We start from the raw sequence: 22,556 nt of genomic DNA on the forward strand, positions 1-22,556 counted from the left end.
TTAAGATGCTCCGCCGCCGACAGAGCATAAACGTTACCCATCATTTGAGCAACAACTGGTGTTTTATCATGTATGTACATTGTATATGTCTAATTAACGCAACAATACATGGATTCAATGAATTCGTTTTAATATTTTTATCATTGAATTAAAATAAGAAGCTCAAATTTTTCATTGATGGTAATGGTGTAAAATAAGTAACTTTTGTAAATTAAGGAAAATATGAATTGGTCTGCTCCTGTTTTTGAGAGCAAAAGAAAACCATTCGTCAGCGGCAGAGCATCTTTAGGGACATGATGAACTTAATAATACAGATAAATGCATTTGTTTTCAAAATGTACCTGTTAATTGGTGCCTTGTTCTGGAAGGATTATAACGTACATGTATCATCATTTACCAGTCATAATTAAAAAGTCATATGCAAGTGAATTCTAAATGCTCATTTAATTATATATTTATCATGAAGTGTCCATTTTGTATTGATGCTTATCAATATTATAGATATATAGTTCGAAAAAACAACGTTTTACTGAATTGAACTTGCGTACCATTTTTCATGATGCATGTTTCTTTTGGAATGACCTTTTTAACCTCTAAAATGATAATTTCAATTAGATTCCTAATTGATATCACATAAATCATTAAAAAAAACCTTTGGTAAGTGTATCTCGCTATCTCACTAGAGATTCAATGATACAATTTAATGTTAAACCTGAATCCTTTTTGGGTTACATAAATGAAAATTAACCTAATCAGATGACTTAGAATAACTTAAAAACTTATATGAAATCACTTACATGTATGTACTTTTTTCGGGGCGCAATGAATTATTTTTTAATTTCCATTTTGAAGTAAATTAAAAGCTAAATCTTTCCAATGGTGATAATGATGTAAAGTAAGAAACTTGTGTAACTGAAGAAGCATACTAATTCGTCTTCTACTGTTTTTGATAGAGAAAAATACCATTTGTCGGCGGTGGAGCATCTTTAAGATATTCTGTGATTACAGAAGTAATTGCTATAGAAACCATGTATATATAAGGTATTGCTGCAGAAATCATAAGATAATTGAAATTATTAAGTGCCTTATAAGATGATATAACGGCAAATGTTTCATCTAATGCAATTGTAGTATTAAATTGGTTATATTAAGCACAGGTCTATGTAAAATCGTTTTCACAAACAGCTTACCTGAATGTATTACTAATATATCGTATGATCAAATCTCAAGCATTTCTCATATAAACATTTATCATGATACTACCAAGATTATCTTTTTGATCATTTCACGAAAAGCTCTCATGATATTTCACCAAAATTAATCATTATTTTATCACCAATTTTTTTATGATATTTTCGCAACCATCTCTCATGCTCTTTTTACCGACCTTCGTGATGATCCTATAACCAATATCTCTCAAGATCACATGATCTAATTACCAGCATCATTTACGATTCTATAATATATTATTCTCCCAATCAATCTACCAACATAACGTGATCAAAATATACCGCTGACGTCTGTCTTTTTTCCGACATCTGTCTGTAGTGTTCTTCCCTTCATTTCATTCAGTGTATATAAATGACATTTCCCTAAAATATAGTATCTGAGTGCCAGTGTCACAGGATGGTAGGTCACCTGAAATATATTTACATACAGACAGGTAGGGCTAATCGTCATGACTTTGTTCACTAAGATTAATGCATTTTGTCATAGTGACATCATGCGTCCAACACATACTAGGGATGCTTGGGTGAGTGTGTTCAAGGAGTAGCACGCCAAATATGAACCTGGAACAAGAACGAGTCCCCGAACCAACAGTGAGCGGATATTGGGATGTCAATCAGAGACTTCTATGTAGTTGTGGAGGAATGATTGTGCCACAATATATGTTCCATGTTGCTGACATTCCATTAGAATGAGGCCAATAGGAATAAGACAATAGAGTAATGATGACAGACGTTGAGAATGATCTGGTAGCATGCAGTGAAAACGGCTCTTAACAATGTGCAGAGAAATATATTTTTCCGAGTGTACCTGACTGACATGAATAAAACATACTGTTCTTCTCAACAGATCTACATGTTTATACCATATGCCAAGACTTTATTAGCAATTTTAGAGATATACAGAGTTTGTTTGACCAAGAGTACTACCAAATAATAATTACTTGTCGGTTTGTTTAAACCACTTGACATGTTTTTGTAATGCTACGATCTTCTCCTACATCTTTGTGATACAATTCGCGGTATAAATATTGATTTTTTTTTCTTTCAATTTCTTTGTCGTTTTCGGAATGTCCTTTTTCCTATTACTTCGTGACCAGAAGTATTTTTAACAGTGGTATTTTACTTACTAAGTCAGTATTTAAGCAAACAGGTTATTAATGAACACTTATAGTTTCTTTGATATACATGTAATATTTTGGTCCGACCCTTGTTTGATTTTTTTAAAAGTAAGAATAGACTTGAACTGCAGCTGTCTAATGCTTTTTAAGGGATTATATAAAGATTATCATAGTGTACTGATTAAAGAATTATCAGTTTAATGTTTAAGGTGAACTCACGCAAACTTCAAATGCAATTTTCTCTAAAAGTCCGATATAGTATTCCAAAATATTGTCCGATATAGTATTCAAAATATTGTCCGATATAGTATCCAAAATATTGTCCGATATAGCATCCAAAATATTGCATCATGAGATCAGATTATTTCTGTGTCGAGGTTTCAGAAATTTCGACAAAACCATACACTATATTAATATTCCCTAAACTTCCTCAATCTGAGCTTAGTTCTAAATTACTTTAAACCAACGATGTTAAAAACAAGTGCAATTCAGATTACAGACTGGTGAAGCAAAGCCTCCCAACATACAGGTACCGTGATCAAAGGAACCTTCACTGAATCTACAAATGTTAACGCTGACACAGTAATGTTAAACATTTAAAGGGTGCCTGCAATTTAAAACGTTTCTGAAAATATTCATTTTACTAAGATTTTTTTATTTACATAATACTTGAATTAAATTGACGGCTAATGTAATCATATATTCCGTATTTGCATATTACAGAGTTATCTGCCCTTGCGGGTAGGTATTGATTGTGACGTCATGTGTTTTCGAGCGTAACGTCATACTTTTCGAAGAAAATGACGTGAATTGCGCTCACAAAATAATGACGTAACAATCGATACCTACCCGCAAGGGAGCTAACTCTGTAATATGCAAAGATGGAATAGGCTTTGAAGTTCCGATCTAAGCTATTACCTTCTCAAATATCCTCATCTTTAAATTCGAATTTCGCGCCAAAATTAGTTGCCTCTCAATGGTCATATCAAAATGTTCAGGCAACATCCAATATATCATTAGGGACGCTAGACATATGAACGTTCGGATGTTTGTATGATCTTACATATATAATACAAAAAAAAAACGATACCTAAAAATTAAAACAGATAACGGATATACATCAAATGTAAACAAAATTAGACAGCTGTAAATTATATTTTTACATTAGATTTATGGAGAGTAGACACTGCCACACTTGCGACAGGAAAGTAGATAATTCCAACTGCCACAAAAATAAAGAAATGTATTTGATATTAATTACCATTTTAAATTATGTGACTCTAGATTTTGTGTAATTCAGCAATAGGGCCTCTAAACACTGCTTATGTTATGTAATTGGTCTACTGTTGTATATAGATGACTGGGGTTCTATGAACATACCCTCAATAAACTCGACCACAATCTTCCAAAATGCCATAAAAATTTTCCTCAAATATCTTTTTTCTCTCTCTGCAATCTCTAGCTTCTTTTTCATCACCTAAAACATGACATAATCGTCAAATAGATGAAGATGGTTATTACACTGTGTGTCATAGATGTAGATATCTAAACAAGAAAGCTCTGATTATTTAGCTGTTCATACTTCTGATTATGATGTAATTAACGTTTTTGAGGTTGTTCATCTTTAAGTCCATTTCAGTGTAAATGAATTCGAAGTGCATTGTATATTCCATGCTCATGGTGAGTACTAATCTAATCTAAGCATGATTATGGACCACCGGCAAATTTAAATATAATAATACTATGCAATTTAAGACGTAACATGACTAATTTGATTACTATGAGACAAAATGAACGAATCTATTAAAAGTTAGAACAGAATAAACTATAGCGAACACGGAGGCTTTGTCGCACAATTATCTGGATTACATAATGTTGTGAATGTACATAATAAATGCGGATGTATGTTTCATGCAACGATCGATCTATATAATATTTGTTGCACTTTCCGTGACGTATGGGTATATAATAAAATGTACAAACTTCGCATAAAAAACAACGTATCTACAAGTACCTCTACATACTGCGATGTCATAGGCGTATATTGTGACATATTCTATAGTTTGATTACTAATTCTGTCAGGACAGGAAATTGTACAAGGATGAAATGGTAATGGGTTGTACATAACATTAACCAGAGTAAGCATTTATTCCACAGTCTATGTCTAATCGTAATTAGAGAATCAGCATAAATCATCGCCCACATACATCTCAGCAGTGATTAGTCATATATATATATAGATCACCGACAAAGGTTTTTTATCGTTTTTTTTATTTTCAGAAACAGCACATTGTATTATACTAATTCTGAAATACATATTATACACCATTCAGTTTACTCTCTCACCAACTCTTTCAATTTCTCTGGTTTGTTCTAATTATGGTAATTCATACATCACCGATAAGGTTGCTGAAACCACACTGGAAATGAAATACATCAAATATTTCTTATATGACAACGCAATAAAAACAGAATGCAACGTTGCATAAGTCTGGATTAATTGTATATAGAAAGAACAATATAAACTCAAAATGTTTTGGTTATCCAAACACATCAATTGAAGTATACATGTATTTATTATTTGAACTATTGACCATCTTAGTCTATTCTAAAAGACTTGCTTGAAATCACCTTTAAGTATATCTTGTTAAAAAATGATGACATATATTCTAGACACGGAACTCTAAACCGGTTATCTGCCAAAGAAAGCATGTCTACTTTCAATTTTCAAATCACTTGGGCATTTCAGGAAAACCAGACGTTGCAGTAATTTATGTTTTGGCAGAGTAAACTCGTTGTTAAAAAGATACCTCCATGAAACACGTCAACTAAAGTTTCAGACTTACTCTCATATCGTTTTCCTCTTGTAAACAGATCAGGTTCTCGAGCATGATGTAAATAAAGTTAAGAAACCATCTTATAAATCAACGTCAAGATATACTGTGCAAAAATATGCTAGAAATAAAGTGATCGTTTTGATAAAATCTGAATAATAATAATAGAATGAAAGAATTAAAAAGCTAAGTATAATAATAAATTAAAAGTCACCAAAAAATAAAATCACTATACAGGTTAAAACACAATAGCAATGAAATATTTTTATGTTATTTTAGTTTCTTCTTGTTGAGTCTGGAGCACTACCGTCAGGGAAGTTACGCTATACATTATATGGACTATTCAACTTCCATTTACCAAATTAATGACCACTAGTTTTCAGCAACCGAAAACTTCATAAAAAATATCATCATTGTATGATGAATAATATATTTCGGTGAATGTAAAAAGATATTTTGAATAAGTAAATTAAGTTATACATACTTATAAATAGACTTTTTGATGCTACACCGCTGATATTCACGTTCACTGATGCTAAAATGTGAAAACAAATTGCGACAAAGTATCGTATAGTTGCGATTATATTAGAAGGGGGAATAAATTTCGCTGGATACTTATGTATAAAGTATTTTTATATATTATGACGATTAGTTAAATGTCCAAGAATTTATGAGTGAAACGAACGATAATCTGTGTTAATTTCTTATTGTCAAAAACAATAATACGGAAAAAATCACTCGTGAAGTATTAGCATTGACAAATAGAAAATCGCGAATTAAAGAAAATACAAAACTAATATGATACCAGATAGTAATGTTTTATAGGTCTATTTAACAAAGATGAGCTGATACGAGCTCGATTATACTGAAATCTGAAATAAAGAACAGATATTCATTTTCCATTTGAAAAACAATCTGATTTGTTCTTTTCACATATATAAAAATGCAGAGACAGATTTCAAAAGACATAATTTTCACACTTACTTTCTCACTTGGAAGAGGTAGTTGTGCCTTCCGGTCAAGAATAGAAGGAATATTTGAGTGAAATGTATATTATTAAATATAACTGTAGTCGCGTGCAGAAATCAAGGTGAAAAAAGATAATAGTAATAAATAGAACGTCATTGGCTCTAAAGAAAACAAAACTCGTGTCATTGTGTCACTTTCTAAATGAAACAAATATATATATATATATATATGAAGCACCAGGCAGCACTTCAGATGTTTACGGTGGTTAAATTTCAGAAATAATAATGAAATTCATAAGTAATTATACTCATATAACATCACTTATAATTTATATGGATCTACATTCTGGCTATTTTTGTAAAATGACAGGATGTATACTTATTGCTTTGATAGGATTCAATGATGTATCAAAACTTTCAGATTAGTAACCCTACTTGAATTTCAACAAACCATTATTTGTTAATGCCATAACCCTCAATTTTATCAAAACACACTATATACCATGATATGAGTATTCTTATCGTAGTTGATAATGAAAATCAGTATTTTGATAAGATTGCCGTTGCCCAATTTGTGTTTTCATAACATCAGATAATTAAATATTTCGGAAATGAACTAGAATAATTTAGCCTGTCTCTGTCACTTGATCTTACCACTGTGCATAAATGCCATAGCGTTCTTATCACAAAAGCAATCGCTTTAATCTGGTTCTATTTCGTTCGCGTTCAAACATATAATGAACCATCATAAAAATTTGTGTATTTGGTTACAAACTCTACGCACTGACACTAACAAGCAGTTTGCCGATATGACGAGTGTTTTAATGGAATTAATTATTGTTACTGGTATGTATTTTTGATAATTTGTAACCGACAAGATTTAATGATATGAGATATCAATGACGGTTTATACTCTTGTTTTCGATGATAAAAATGACAATTACAATAATAATTTTTTCTGACAGTAACCATCATATTCACAAAAAGAAATCCCAGTGCCAAAATGCTTAAAAACAATTTAAATGATCAAAGTTAGTTAAATGAACACTATTTTGTTTTTGACGTTTATCGCCAAAAGGTACACTGCATGCCAGACAAGGCTTATGTTATCAATTAGGGATTTTGCATTAACCGATTTTTGATAATTTTCATAAATTATTGTAAACAAATAATGAGATTTATGTCCTAGAGTGTAAAATTTTTATTACATGAAATCAACATCATTTTATATGCACATACGTATTAAATAAGAAGGAGATAATTTGACATTTCATATTATTACACCAGTTGTTGTCTCCATGCAATCGAAGTTTTGATTGCAGTATCGTTCAAACATTGACATATAGATTAATGAGTTATACAAATTACACATCTTTCTGACCCCAAATCAAGTAATCTATCCAACATTAAAACACATTAACTTTGATGTACTGCAAAACATTTTTTTAAAACTTAACTGATATTCAAATCATCATTAGAAAGAGTTTGACTACCTATTCTTTGCATAATGGGCTAGTGAACGCCATGTTTATGCAGTAAGATTAAATCAGGATTTCGTTATATATAATAAATAAATGAGGATGTATAATATGCCACGATCGATTCATATCCTAGTGTAGACTTTGTCTCATGGAAACCGTTTGTATCAGTAGCATGTCCATATTTTATCATATATTTTACATACATCTTTATGTCATAGATTCATGTGTAAAACACACAGTGCATGGGACTGGGGCTAGTTTCAACTTTTAGGATTCCCTTACATAAATTCCCAATAGAAACAGTGGTTAGGAAACAAATCCCTCCTTAAATCTGTTTTACTTTTCTATGGGGAATTCTAAGTTAGGGGATTCCGTAAATTCATGGAATGTTCGTAACAGTAGACCCTAGAAAACCAAAATGTTCGTAACTGTTGGCAATAGATTGTAGCAAAAGATGTTAACTTTAAGAAAAATTCTCTCAACGTTTATAGCTTTGACGAGCTTCGTAAAATCACACAAAACGTACAAATCTACGTTTTAAACAAATCTTACATTGAGAATTGTTGACACAATGTATATACTTGTCGACTAAGGTGCAATTCCTGACGTAGATGCCATTGCTTTATGTGACACAAATGTGACACATGCCAAAAAGTAAAATATGCGCTTGATTTAGTAAAAAATAAATTTCTATAGAAACACTCATAATTTGCTATACTTTTTCAAACTAAACTGAAATAAAATATAGAAAATTACGACAGCGACTAGTTCAATGCTTAATTGGTGTTAAAATACAGAAATCTGACGAGTTTGTTGTCAATTATTATTTTCAAACGCATTTATCTATGTAACTACAAACACTTTGTTTAAGTATTTTAACATCAATGAAACTTAAAATGAACTTTCGAAAATTCTTGGTTGCACTTACAAAATGAATAATGTCAAATTAATACCCATAACATATATTCCCTACCTGGAAAACTAGACTGGCCACCAGACCCTAAGTTGTTGATAAGACTTTCTCATCAGAGTTCTTTTCTAGATAATATCCCCAAAGTTTGAAACTCCAGACATGTATTAGAGACAAAAAAATCAATCCAAATTTAAGTGATTTTTTTCAATATTCGAGACACTGGTGGCCAGTCTACTGGAAAACTGATGTCATTCCTTTCATATATGGAAGCCAAATTATTGATATAATTTGTATATTTATCGATTGAATATATCAGCTGACAGTGCTAGCGTAATATTCTCTGGAAAAAAGTCGCTGACCACGTTATATCATATTTAAAGTTTTGAATTCAAGAAATACATATGCATTGATTAAACCTTTTCGGTCAAAGAAATAACCTTTATTGACCAAATTTTGTCTGTATTTCCGACTATAAATTATCTTCAGACCAAACCCTAATCACGCATGCTTGGTTGAAGAAGTAACCTTGGGGAACCAGACAAGAATTATATGTTGAGTTAAAGTAATAACCTTGATTGCACAGGTTAGAATATTATATTCGTTGAAAAAGTAGTCGGTATATTGCTTTAATGCTACAGGGGGTTCGTTATAACGGTAGCTTGGTCCAAGCAAAATATGCATCCGGGTTATTCGTCTGCTATTTTAGTAGCATTTTGGAGATAAATAACGATATGATCTACACCAACAATATAATGACGCGCGACAAATCTCAAGGAGCGCGTATATTCTGGAGCTAAGGGTCGTGGCGATCTCACCGTGGTGGTATGTCTGCTCGTGCTTCAACGCGAGCTGACGTCATAATCTGTCTGCGACCTTGTCTTCTCAAAGTCACTATGCATCTATTTATAGTATCATTACATCATACAGTCATAGTGGTGATGCAATCGGCGAAAATAAACTGCAGTGTGTTTTTCGGATGATACGACTGTCTAGACATAGAAACACTACTTTGGATACACCACGCTTTCTCGGTCACTTGAAGGTTTGAGCGGAGCCAGCAACTTCATATTGAATAAGTTTCGAATTAATTCTTTTTACGTGGAAAGTACGAACATTATAGAGATTATTTTAGATATGGCTTGTTTACTTTCTTCGGCATGTATGAGAAAACGATAACATAGAACCTAATCGTAATCTTAACAAGATTAATCGATAAAATATATAATTAATTATATAACAATATGATTGATTGATCGAATGAATGAATGAATGAATGAATGAATGAATGAATGAATGAATGAATGAATGAATAAACGAACGAATCATTGAATGATTATATCGATTATGCAATAAATTGTCTTACTTGGCCATTTGTTGGGTCGCTTTTCCTAGCCTATATTTGGAGATGTTTTATATAAGTGTTATAATGGTGTTAATGCGCGAATAATCATCTCATTCTTTTTAAAGTTCTGTTTTATCATCTCGAGTATGACATCGACGTAGTCTACTGTTCCTACAATCTCGACCTGTGTTCTATAGATTGAGATTTTACATGGACAAATTCATCACAATATGTAACTAACGTCAAGCTCCCAAAGCATTTCCTTCGGGTCAATATCTTAGAGACCAATTTTGTCGTCAATAATTGTAGGCCATCATTCATCCTTGATACTCCAGGGGTTACTATAACTGATGTTATATCCACCCTTGGATTCTTTCATAGTAAAACTGAAGATAACAGAACATCTAATTTAGTCCTTTAATGTAAATTAAAAGAGCCGTATAACGGTACACTGTGGTTGACTGTGTGGCTTTGAAGTTGGATGTCGCTCTCTCTCTCTCTCTCTGTAGCCTTCAAAGGAAATCTTTGCATATCTGTGATTGGTTAAGACTTTTTTGTCTTGTTCATGAGCTGCCTTAGGTTTTACTACGACATAGTACAGGGGTGGTTATAACGTCAGTTATAGTAACCCCTGGAGAATCGATGATGGCCATCAGTCTTCAGAATATCAATCACAAAAAGCTTCCTTACTATTCATTTGTCTTGACAAAATATTTGTTTCCAACTTTCAAACAATAGGGAGATGATCAAATCTTAACAACAACGCGGGATTTGGGGGCCAGTCTAGATAGCCGCTACAGACCACTGGTAATAATAATGCTTGGTATTACCTAGTGCTCAAAGTGCTTCAATGCAGGTTTAGTTGGGTTTTTTTAAGATGCTCCACCGCCGACAGAGCGTAAACGATATTCATCATTTTAACAATAATTGGTGTTTAATCGTGCATATGTATATGTATAGTTAACACAAAAAATGATATAAGATAATTTTTTGCTGTGGGTGTGAGCACAATCAGTAATTCATTCCATATAGGAGATAGTGTCAGAATTTTTTTTCGCGATGCAATCAATCATTTTTAATATTTTTTCTTGAAGTAAAATTAGAAGCTCAAACTTTTCAATGTATTTGTATTTGATGGAGGAAAAAAACATTTGTCAGCGGTTGAGCATCTTTAAGGAAGCTAAAATATGATGTTGTCAGCTTTTCTTCAAGCAAGACCTTGATATTCATATCTAAAACCTTCTTAAGGATTCTTAGATAATTGATGTGTTCAAAAATGTTGATAAAAAGACCAGAATTCTGTTGAACGTGACTTCTATTTTTGCAAAGAGTGAGATGTTACTGCGCATATGCAAGTTGTTCTGATCATCAATGAGTCGCGATAGCCAAATGGTCAAGCTGCTACGACATTTTACCACTGGCCCGAACCTCCGAATACCAGTAAAGTCTGATTCATCTGTGACACCCGTTATATTAACTGAGGTCAATTTCATGCCAAGTGAAATGAGGCTCTGGCAACGGAACCGAAATTCAACTTATGAAGATTTACATTCGCATTAGTGGCCAAACTCTAAACTATTACCTTTTTATATTTTCTGTTTCTATGTAAAATGTATTAAACGCAGATAACACATGCTAAAACTTTTCAGAAAAGGCTTGGTAGTTGGAAGAATGTCAAGAACGTTTTGATAATCTGTGTTTTGCGAATGATGTAAATCAACGATGCTGGTTTTTTGATAATAAACATATAGCATGTATTCAATTTGTTTTTCTGGTATACAGCAGTATATTTTCTTTAGGTGTTGCAGGCAGTAGAGTTTTTGTGACGCCATTGTTTCATTATGTTATGTACGGAAGCGTATTAGGCCCACATAGAAAAATATTTTTCAGAAAAACGAATATGTTTTATTTGACGGCCGTCATATAAATATCCACCAGAAATTTAAGTGGCGACCGCCAGATAACTCGGTGACTTCGCTAGATAAGTAATATACATTTAAGTGACGGCTGCGAGATTAGTAAGTGGCGGCGGCCAGATAAATTATTTGGCCGCCGCTAGATAACTGTGTGACGGCCGCCAGATAATTATATGGCGACCGCCACTTAGTTATCTAACGGCCGCCAAATACCACATTTTCGTTATCATGAAAAATATTTTCCTATGTGAGCCTAATACGCTTCCATAGTTATGTGTTGTACGGTAGAGCAATCAGGATCTGTGATTACTCGGTGTCTTATTGCTGTGTTTGATATTTATTACTATGAGCCTTTGACGTAGTCGATACGACATTATACCCACTAAGTCTGATGACATAATTGGATGACAATTTAATGTCTTTGCTTTCTCTGTAGGTACTTAATTTTGATCAAATCAAACCTCGGTGTAAAAATATGTTTTGCAAAGACAGAAATGGTAGAAACATCATTCTAAATAATAAAAAAACACATGTGTGTGTGACGTCAAAAAGCTTAATTGTCCGATTGCAAGTATTACTTACTCGATATTTGAATGCCTTTTTCAGATAAAGATACCCAACCAAAAGAACTTTAAAAATGGAGCTTCAAAAATCCATGGTAAGTAATACATGAAATATGAATTATGGAAGACCTTTACTTTAGACAAACATTGTCCACGCTGCATTAATGCTTCTTAAAGGGACAATTCAATCTTAGAGAACATTAAAATTTGTACATATATCGGGGAAAAAACCCAGTTCTAATGGAAATTAGATCAGTCGGTTTTACTGTGATATGCCTGAAAAGCCCATGGTGGTGACATGTGTGTAGATGTTCAAACTCGCTCGCTGTCCGCCATTACACATTGTGATCGAACTTCTTGTATGCCGAACCCTGTCCTTTGCTCGTAAAGTAATGCAACTTTTGTCTAGAACTGCTCAAATCGCTCTGACAGTAGTGGTTTACATTATTAGGTGAATTGTCTTGCCTAAAAATCATTTTATTACCTCCTCAGTGGTTATGTAGTTCATTTGTTTAACATGCGTGACTTTGGCTCGGGTATGGGTATAGAGTACATACTGTACCTGCTTAATCGTATTGATCAACGATTTGTAATTACAACGGTATCAATTAAAATACTTAACAATGACGTGGAATTTGTCAATATATTGAGTTAAATGTTTCATAAGAAATGTAGAACAATACATTTATGCCATATTTTGCTTCTTGGTTATGTAAAAGAATTAGCCTGAGCGAATTGTCCCTTTAACATTTGTCTGTGGAATATATGCTCGGGTTAACCAAAAGTTTATAAATACCCGCTGACCGCTTAGAAATGTTTATCATACAGTATTACAAAAGTTAATATTTTTTGATAAATACAATATACAACACACAATTTATAATCTGAATAATAATAAATGTTAGTTAACTAGTGTTTTAATCAATTCGAATTATAATATATGGTTAATATATGAGTATATTTTATATTTTATTTTTGTCAAAACTCAATATAAATGGTTTAAATCTTTGCGTCATTATCCTGCGTAATCATAGAAATATTTTAACAAGCATTAGCTGTTTTTGACGTAAATAACAATGGTAGAAAAGTTATTGTCTGCTTGATGAAGAGAGCGGTGCCAATTAGCTGGGTAACACTGCATACTGACTACCTATATTAGCTTGTCTTTTTTGCCCGTCAATTTGGATATACAATGTATTAGTAATTACTGTATCATTGAATGGTGTATACCACCAACACTTTGGAGCGATATCAGAGACCATATTCTAAATAATATATAGAGGCATAATTTTCAGACTTCATTTATCATATTTCATAATATTTTAATTTATTCTCATATTTAATCATTAAATTGTCTTCTTAGGGAATAATTCTCCCAGGATTGTAGACAAATTGAATAATGCGCGTTAGTGCGTTTTGATTAAATTATCTGCAATCCTGTGAGAATTTTTCCCTAAGAAGACCATAAATCCCCAAAGAAGGCAATTTAATGCTTATTTTTTTCCGTTTTGTATGATTTTTAAGACAACATGTAATATACACATATTAATCGCTATTACTAGATCAAATTCCCTACTGCCCCCATCATTGAAACCTCTTCTTGTGACGTCATAAATACCTCCGACGTCATGAGAACTCCCGACGTCATGTGCGGTAAAAACAAAGTCCATGGAAATAAACATAAAATCATCAGTACACTTCAAACATTTTAATCAATGTGTTCCATCTTAAGGATATTCAACATTTTAAAATCATAACTACAAATATTGTTGCGATTAACATAGAACATTTGAGTTTTTTCATTCCGGTAGCCCGCAAGTACGCACAAATGCGCATTGCGTCATTACGTCATGACGACGTCACAATACATGCTATATACATAACACTACACCTACAGGAAATATAGGAGAATAGTGATCTCAAAAAATTATTTTTTGGTTGGTAAGGTTATATAGTGTCAGTCCCGAGCAAATGGAAATATATGAATATGTCCTTTGTCTAATGCATATCCTTATTCTGTGCATTCTAGACACTTTAAAAGGGACAAGAGTTTGACGTCAACAAAATCTCACAACACCAACATACTGCATTCTACCAAGACACCCTCGCTCTTCACACATGCATCACACTGCTTACACGCGGTGGCGTCCACAGGAAGTTACTCTAGTCAAGCATGGACTATTGGAACTATTTATTTCTTTTCATTTTGAAATATTTCTAAACTTCCAGGTTGATTTATGATTGTTCTGTAGCAAATAAGATTTTTATTTTAAAACAATAGAGCTAAATAACAAAGCATGACACTGGCTGAATGTTTGTATTAAAAAAAATGTGACCGTATTTGAAACCATTCTTGAGCTAGTGTGAAATCTGTGCTTAACCGAATGCACTTGATGAATGTTGAAAAACTTCTCTCGTTAACATGACGTTTTGGCAGAACATTCATATAGCGAATGAATCTAGCATTCATTTTTTTTCAGTATTCTGACATCGGCATTTAGGTTCTGTCAAAATATTTTACTTTTCAACAGAGTCTGGGTTACAAAGTACACCAGTGGTCTATGATGATATGAACAACATCTGCCTTCTAGAGCAGCATTTTGATATTTCCATTGGTTAAAATGTTCATTACCGTTGAAGTGCTGCCTTCTATGGTTATTACCTCAGTCGTGTTCGATTTGAATGGATTAGTCCCAAACTATATCTACTTTCCTGAACTTAATCAAATTCCGAACTAAATATTCTCGACTGAAAAAACATTGTATGGGCTAAATAAGTTCTTAGAATGACAACGTTATCAAAGCAGAGTATCAGTAACATATCCTACAACAAGGCCTCCACCTCTGGGTCGTGAGTTCGAATCCCATGTTGGGCAGTTGACAGGTACTGACTAATAAAACCAAAACCCATTAACATATGACCTACGATCAATACACACTAGCATGATTTGGGTCATCCTAAAAATTAGCCTATCCAATCAGTGGCTAGTTTCATCCATAATTCTTAACCTCATCAAACATGTTAATTTGAAGTTCTCCAGAGTAAACTTATTTCACGTCCGTTATGTTTTTCATACAGATATTTTTTTTTTAATATTGCCTTAATGTTTAGGAATGTTGTAATACTGGGACTGCCTAAAATATTTAAAAATGTAACCCACGCAATTTTGCATTTCTTTACAAACAGCAGTGTCATAATCTTAAATACCACATCTTTTGGTTTCCTTAAAATCGAGACTGTCGATAATTTTCAAATGTTAACAGTTCTCAAACATACGAAGACTGCGCCATTGTAATTTCTGAGTCCAATAAAACGTGTCAATGATATAATGTTATAGAAGTTATTCTTTGTTTTATTTTATGAAATAATCATTTCTGCATTGTCCTGATTTTTAACTATCAAATGATTCTAGTCTTTCTCGAACTCCTTCATGATTGTTTTTGTCCAAACACTGGGTGCAGTAATGTTACAGGTGACGTTAGGGTAAAACTATCATAACGACACCTATGTACCATTATATCACAATGACGTCACGTCAGATATTATTCAAGTCAGTATGAGATCTCTTGTTTCGTAATCTATAATTAATTTGAGATTTAAGTTTTTTAGTTTTCATTAAAGGAAATTTTGAAATTCGACTTTTCACTCGTCATGACTTACAAAAAAAGGAACAGAAAAAAATGCTTCAAGACACGTTTGGAAGATTATTTAATAACCTTCAATGAAGATTCAAAACTGTTACCCGCTTGGGATATACCATTCTTATGTGTTCCTAGATGTGGTTAGATACACAGTCTTTAAATAAACAAGTGTAATTGCTGTGTCAGAAAAAAACCACACACATCTATCATCAACGTTGATCATAATACCATTTGCATTTTCTAATTTATTTTCTGAGTCGCAAGCTCCAGCGAATATATCTTTAAATCATTTTCCAGCAGGTGTGCTAGAATTAAAACTAACGTTGCGTGAATGTGATTTCTGATATGATCGTACCATTGCGGTCGCTTGAATACTTTCCACAATATACTGTACATTATGATTAAGATCGATGCTGATAAAACGGATATATTGCCTCACTCGATCATATATGTCGTTACTAGATATGTAGTTGTGGTTGAGGGTATCTGCTATTGATGTTATCGTACTGCTGCGGTTCTCGTTTACTTTGCCTTTCACCTGATAAAATCATGATGCGTTATACAGATGATATCTTAAACGATGTGGTTCTGTGTCAACTGATGTGGTTAGATCTCAATTAGTGAGGTTATGTCTTGATTATTAAAGTTATGATTTTCTAATTTAATAATGACAGTTACATTTATGTCTCAATCATTGTAGTTATTCTCTAGTTAAAATGTAATGTAGTTTTATCTCCGTAATTGCAGTTATGCTTCAGTAACAATGTAATGCGGTTTTATATCAGCTATTGCAGGAATGACTTAGTTACAATATAATGCGGTTTTGTCTCATTTATTGCAGTTATGTCCTAGTTAAATTAGTTTTGTCTGTAATTGTAATCATGTCTATGGCAATACGGATAAGTTTCGGTTAAACTTAGTTATGGCTTAGTATTTTGTCTCAATTAGTACGTGTATTTGGATCCAGGTGGTGTGGGTCTGTCTCGATTTGTTTGGTGCCCTTTTTAAATTGATACTATTTTCATTTCTGTACATTACGCAAATAATGTCGATAAAGGGGCGTCGAGTCGACCTTTCACAATGGCTGAGAAGCGATCAAACAAAAGAGGAATTATGACCGTACTGAAAGGGAACTGCAACTCAAAATGTCACCAAGCGAGACAATTTTCTCAGTTTGGAGCAACAAGAATACTTCCGTCTGGAAGCAGTGCAATGAAGTAACGGTGCTCACTCTAACCCATGGGTTAAGCAGCAGTGAACGAATGTCGAGATACCTTAGTCACTTGAATTTCACTGATATATGATGTTTTACCTCTATTTGTGCCACTCTGAAGCACTGGCGGTGTGAATTTTTTGTGACCCTTAAGCATTGTCGATGTGGATTTTGTGCCATTCTGAAGCACACACAAAAAGCATTGTCGATGTGGTTTTTGTGCCATTCTGAAGCACTGCCGGTGTGAATTTTCTGTGACCCTTAAGCATTGTCGATGTGAATTTTGTGCCATTCTGAAGCACACACAAAAAGCAATGTCGATGTGGATTTTGTACCATTCTGAAGCACTGCCGGTGTGAATTTTCTGCCACCCTTAAGCATTGTCGATGTGGATTTTGTGCCATTCTGAAGCACACACAAAAAGCATTGTCGATGTGGATTTTGTGCCATTCTGAAGCACTGCCGGTGTGAATTTTCTGTGACCCTTAAGCATTGTCGATGTGGATTTTGTGCCATTCTGAAGCACACACAAAAAGCATTATCAATGTGGATTTTGAGCCATTCTGAAGCACTGCCGGTGTGAATTTTCTGTGACCCTTAAGCATCGTCGATGTGAATTTTGTGCCATTCTGAAGCACACACAAAAAGCATTGTCGATGTGGTTTTTGTGCCATTCTGAAGCACACACAAAAAGCATTGTCGATTTGGATTTTGTGCCATTCTGAAGCACACACAAAAAGCATTGTCGATGTGGATTTTGTGCCATTCTGAAGCACACACAAAAAGCATTGTCGATGTGGATTTTGTGCCATTCTGAAGCACACACAAAAAGCATTGTCGATGTGGATTTTGTGCCATTCTGAAGCACACACTAAAAGCATTGTCGATGTGGATTTTGTGCCATTCTGAAGCACACAAAAAAAGCATTGTCGATGTGGATTTTGTGCCATTCTGAAGCACACACAAAAAGCATTGTCGATGTGGATTTTGTGCCATTCTGAAGCACAAACAAAAAGCATTGTCGATGTTGATTTTGTGCCATTCTGAAGCACACACAAAAAGCATTGTCGATGTGGATTTTGTGCCATTCTGAAGCACACACAAAAAGCATTGTCGATGTGGATTTTGTACCATTCTGAAGCACTGCCGGTGTGAATTTTCTGTCATCCTATAGCATTGTCGATGTGGACTTTGTGTCATTCTGAGGAACTGACTGTTCTGTATTTGCACATGACAGAGTTATCTGCCCTTGCGAATAGGTATTGGTTGTGATGTCATGTGTTTGCGAGAGTAACTTCACACTTTTCGGAGAAAACGACGTAAATTGCCCTCAATAACAAATGACGTCACCAGTGATACCTAACCGCAAGAGAGCTTACACTGTAATACGCAATCCTTAAAGTGAATAGTCGGGCAAAGAAAACCAGTCTAAATGCGTTCTTTGGCCTTCCAAAAGTTCTCACAGATTAATACGACGGCCAAGTTCTGCTTACGTTTCCCAGTTCTGACCATTAAAGTAAAGGAAAGTTGAAAGCATTGAAAGCGAGGCTGCGTGTAAATGTAACCACGGACATAGTCAGCCGGGAGGACGTTTTAGGATTCCCATATTTTAAATTAAGTTCTTCGTACGCAGACAGATTTTTGCGAGAGATTTTATTTTTCTATTTCATAAGAAATTATACTGGATACATTCACACCATTTTTACCGACTTTAGCCATCCTTGCCCGACTGTTCACTTTAAGGACAATTCACCGCTGATAAATGATATTTTTATCAAAAACAGGAGCGGACCAATCAGTACTTTACTTCAGCTACAAAAGTTATTTACGTTAAACCATTATCACCATTGACCAGCTTGAGTTTGTTCTTTTACTTCAAGATACAAATAATAAAAAAAATAATTAATTCTGTCCCGAAAAAAAGTCTATGAATCTATGTCCTATATGGAATGAGTACTGATTGCGCATCCATCAAATTAAAAAGTTATTTTATATTGTTTTTTTATACTTTTTTGTGTAAAGTATATTTTACATGAGCACACACCAATTATTGTTCAAATGATCAGAATCGTTTATGATCTGTCGGCGGTGGAATATCTTTAAAACTTCAAAGGTTAAACGATATATGTATTTTACGCCTCCTTTTAAAATCCCAAATACTATCTTTATACCTTTGTCTATTAACCATTCGTTATTCCTAAAGGGACAATTCAGTCAAAGAGCACTTTATTAATTGAAATTTGCACATATTTCTGAAACAAACTAGCTAATTCTAATAGAAATTGGTTTACTGTGATATGCCAGAAAAGCCCACTGTAGTGAAATACTGTCCGCCATTACACATAGAGGTCGGATGTCTTGTATGCCGAGCCTGGTCCTTGCCAGTGTATTTCTTGTCTAAAACTATTCAAATCGCTCTTACAGTAGTGTGCTTACATATGAATGTTCTTGTCTAAAAATAATTTCAACAACTCATCAGTGGTTATTTATTGCTTTTATTTAACGTGCAGGACCTTGGCTCAGGTATGGGTGCAGCACACATATTTTATCTTCTTAATCGTATTGATCAACGATTTGGAATTTCAGCGGAATCAATCAAAATACTTACCAATGTCTTGAAATTTGTCAATATTTCTTGTTATGTTTCATAAGGAATGTAGAACAATATATTTATGTCATATTTTGCTTGGTGGTTATGTAACAGAATTAGCCTGAATTGTCCCTTTAATCCTAATGAAAATGTCTTATAACCATAATTCAAATTGAAATTTTGATGACCATGGCAATATTTGTTGAAATATCTATGATACATTTTTTGACACCTCTCTAAACAATCCTAGCTGATATCCAAACGATGTTGTCTTCCATCAACGCTCGTTTACCCTTATTTTGGCAACTGTTGAGGTTTTGAGTCTGCACGTTTTGATGTATTGGCAGTGGATCTATAGGAATTTCAAAGGGTTAAAAGGTTAAACGATATGTCTGTAGTTTTACAACGCGTACGCCAGGATCGTTATGACTGTGGTAAACCGCGTCGTTATGAATGTGGTAAACCTCAAGTTCGGATCAAACCACATCAAAACGTCTGTGAGAATTATCAATTGACTATGGTGCTCTGGGCGGTGTAGAGACGAAAGTTGTGGTTAGAATTTTTAGACATACATATTTACCCCAGGATGCAGTAAGCCCTACAGCTTCAGCAAATATGTAGGTCAACCGCGTTCTGATCTATAGTAACACCGAGACGTAACAAAATAAAAGACATGTAATTCTGTGGTTACGTTGATATCATCAGATGTTTTGAAATCTTTATTACTCTTTTGATGTAGCCAGGTATTTGTGTGTTAAGGTCGACATTTTCCGGACGATTTGTACCACATACTTCCATGTCTCATAGAATGAAACACATATGTAGTACTTTTACTCATAAATGTAATTTAGATTTTTATTTTCGTAATTACTTTTGCATTTTCAAAACTCATCTTGCCTGTTGATAACTGATACATTTAAGCTTAATCGATGATTTTCGTATCATTTATCAGTTATTTCTATAAAACTTTAATTTGAAATGACGAAATAAAAATATTAATTATAAAAATAACTCGTGGTATCCCTGTCCACCTGACAGACCCATGTACGATAATATTAGTCATCTATGAGAAATGACAAAATGTATCATGAGTTGCCATCATATATAGATGTCAGGAGACAGTTATCTTGAACAGAGAGATATAGTCCCGGTATGTATTGGCGTCGGGGCGAGAGAGTTACACTTCAATATCGATTTTCTGTCATGTCCTCGTTGAAAACAACAGACATTAAAAAACGGCGTGTCTGCTACCAAAATAGAGAAAATTGTGAACATTAAAATAAGATGTTTCATATTGTTGTATTATCTAACAAAACGAAATGCAACTGATGTTTGAATTGTCCATTATTTGACTCTGCTTTGTTTTCTTTTGTTCATTCTTTCTTGGTCCGTTCTCTGCTATCTGTGTTAATGAACAAATATGTTGAACACATTTATTTAATTATGAAATAAGATTTCAGTTTTTTAAGTTGAAATGCCTATCTTGCAGTTTTACGAAATCCATCTTTTAATGAAGTAACGATATCTTATCTATTGTTGGATCATTATCTATAAAAGTATATGTAATGCATTTAATGTAGAGTTCATCATAAATGAAATTCGCCATTGATATTGATGCATATATATAAATATACAACCATATATATTTATCTTTGCAGCACTATTGTCAACAAAGAAATCAATCTAATTTTTTTTCATTTTTCTTTTCTAATGAAGTGTGACGTCATTTATATGTACATGTTAAAACAAAAGATTTTTTCATCAAAAGGATAAATTATTATCAGTTATTGTTTAAAGCCGTCATATACACGGTGAAACAATTCGAATATCTTTCAAATGTAGGCAATAGCTTCATACACTATCTTTATTTTCATTCAAAGCAATTAACACGTAGCATGATTTTTTCTATTTGTATTATTCAAGGCTTTATGGCCCTTGCAAGAAAGACGAGAAAACATACTATTGCTTTTCTCTGGGAACTCTAAGACTAACGTTTCTCACCAATTTAAAAAGCGACCTCTTCATTAACATAGACAAATAATTCATGTAAATGGTGTGAACAATGTTCCATGACATCACGACAGTGGAATCAATATAAGGGTAGACAGAAAATTAATTTTGATTATAACAACAAAATAATGATACTTTTTATGTATATCTACTTGAAACAATTCGAGCGACTAATAGAACTCTGAACCGTATCAAAAAATAAATAAAATTTAATTGTGAAATAGACACGGACAGATTCACAAGTCCTGTCACAGAATGCATTTTAGTTCTCTAGACTCTCATCTATAATATAGAGAATACACGGTTAGTATCTTACAATACAAGGTTTATTTTGGTGCGAGATTTAGGAAAGCCGGGAAAATGAGGCTTTGTTTATCTTGCAATCATTATGATATTCAAAATGAAAGCGAATTGCCAGTTATTTACTTGGTTTCGCTCGCACGGGATCCGATCCCGGTTGTTTGGTATCTACTTCCGGAAAAATCGTACCCCAAAAAATGATAGAACGCTTCAAAAACTCGATATGATTTCATTTGTTTATCGAAACCTATCAAAACAATTGTATGTGAAAATAAGAATAAAGTCTCCTTTGTGTATTCAAACATGTAACCTGGGACGTATTTCCGTACAAAACTGAGAAAATTGTGTGTAAATATGAAAATATATGAAGTTATCGTGTGCATTTCATTAAGATATGATGTTGAATGAAGAATTAGGATAAAACAAAAACGATATAC

The 22,556-nt window shown here is 33.4% G+C and overlaps 1 protein-coding gene and 1 long non-coding RNA gene across 2 annotated transcripts in view; one reads left to right on the top strand and one right to left on the bottom strand.

Moving 5' to 3' along the window:
• The window catches only part of LOC138317343 (uncharacterized), a 471,671-nt gene that overhangs the window by 53,115 nt on the left and 396,000 nt on the right, over nucleotides 1–22,556 (bottom strand). The gene's annotated exons all lie outside the window — the stretch shown is intronic.
• LOC138317344 (uncharacterized) overlaps nucleotides 1–22,556 on the top strand; it is a 75,049-nt gene that overhangs the window by 1,284 nt on the left and 51,209 nt on the right. The window contains exon 2 of the long non-coding RNA XR_011207759.1: nucleotides 12,409–12,460. This is a non-coding gene — a long non-coding RNA (uncharacterized lncRNA). The remainder of the gene's footprint in view (nucleotides 1–12,408; nucleotides 12,461–22,556) is intronic.

Source organism: Argopecten irradians, chromosome 3 (assembly GCF_041381155.1).
Source record: "Argopecten irradians isolate NY chromosome 3, Ai_NY, whole genome shotgun sequence".
NCBI lineage: Eukaryota > Metazoa > Mollusca > Bivalvia > Pectinida > Pectinidae > Argopecten > Argopecten irradians.